Source organism: Lynx canadensis, chromosome B1 (assembly GCF_007474595.2).
Source record: "Lynx canadensis isolate LIC74 chromosome B1, mLynCan4.pri.v2, whole genome shotgun sequence".
Lineage (NCBI taxonomy): Eukaryota > Metazoa > Chordata > Mammalia > Carnivora > Felidae > Lynx > Lynx canadensis.
In genome coordinates this window covers 160311791-160313142 of record NC_044306.2, presented here as the reverse complement: position 1 = coordinate 160313142, position 1352 = coordinate 160311791, and the positions used below count along the sequence as shown (strand labels likewise).

At 42.8% G+C, this 1352-nt stretch overlaps 1 non-coding gene across 1 annotated transcript; it reads right to left on the bottom strand.

Annotated features, from left to right (window-relative positions):
- Positions 1-757: 757 nt before the first annotated feature.
- LOC115513113 lies at positions 758-873 on the bottom strand. The gene has a single exon (XR_003968540.1). It is a non-coding gene; the product is annotated as a U5 spliceosomal RNA (small nuclear RNA).
- Positions 874-1352: the final 479 nt, after the last annotated feature.

Below are 1352 nucleotides of genomic sequence, written 5' to 3'. Positions count from 1 at the left end.
AATCTCCACACCCAATGTGGGGCTCAAACTTACAACCCTGAGATCAAGAGTTAAATGCTCTACTGACTGAGCCAGCCAGGGATTCCACAGACAACACCTGTCTTGAGGCCAGTTATGTTTCAAGGCTACTGGTATGTCTCCACAGGGGCAAAAGAGAGCCATAGAGAAGAAACTAGGGATGTCACGTATATTGAACTTAAAAATACATAATTGCGGGCACCTGGATGGTGCAGTCGGTTAAGCGCCCAACTCTTGATCTTGGCTTAGGTCATGATCTCACAGTTTGTGAATTCGAGCCCTGAACTGGGCTCTGTGTTGACAGCTTGGAGGCTGCTTGGGATTCTGTCTCTCCCTCTCTCTGTCTCTCCCTATTCCTGTACTGCACGTGCTCTCTCTCTCCCCAAAATAAATACACTTTAAAAAATTAAAAATATATGTATATAATTGTACTAGGAAAACTACATATGATTTGAAATTTCAAACAGAATAAAAAGTAACCTAGATTTCCAAGCTGCTGACAATTTTAGACATCACTAGTCCAACCTCTTCATTTTACAGGCAAAATTCAAGAGAAGTGATTTCTCAAAGCAACAGAGGGAAGGAGAAACAATTCTCTAGCCTACCTGCCCTATGCTTGCTGTTCTTTCTCCCTCCCCCCTCCTTCTTTCTTTTCCCTCTCTCTTTCTTTCTTCCCCCCTTTTCCTTCCTTCTTTCCTTCCTTTCTCTTTCTGTTCTTTTTCTTTTTTTTTTCCTTTGTAAACTTGCTGAAACAAGGACTCAAGAAATTGGCTTAAGACTCAAAGTTGTTCCTTTCCACGAAAATCTTCAGTAAAAGGTAAAAGATTTGTATGATTTGAAGAGAAACCAGAGTATCCAGTGCACTTTCCATCCCAACTTTTTTTTACCCTCACTAAAAGTTTCAGAATAAAGTTATAGAGAAAGCAAAGCACTATTTTTTAAGTTGTCTTTTAAGTTCACTGTGAACTAAATGAGGAATAGAAATTGTGCTTACTCACAGAGCACAAACTTCAGAACCAGAGTTCAATTCCTGAAGGATCAGTTGGGGAGGAGATTCCTGGAGGGGTGAGCAGTGACAGGTACCACTAAAAATGAAAAGAGAGGGGCGCCTGGGTGGCGCAGTCGGTTAAGCGTCCGACTTCAGCCAGGTCACGATCTCGCGGTCCGTGAGTTCGAGCCCCGCGTCGGGCTCTGGGCTGATGGCTCGGAGCCTGGAGCCTGTTTCCGATTCTGTGTCTCCCTCTCTCTCTGCCCCTCCCCCGTTCATGCTCTGTCTCTCTCTGTCCCAAAAATAAATAAACGTTGAAAAAAAAAATTTTTTTTAAAAAAATGAA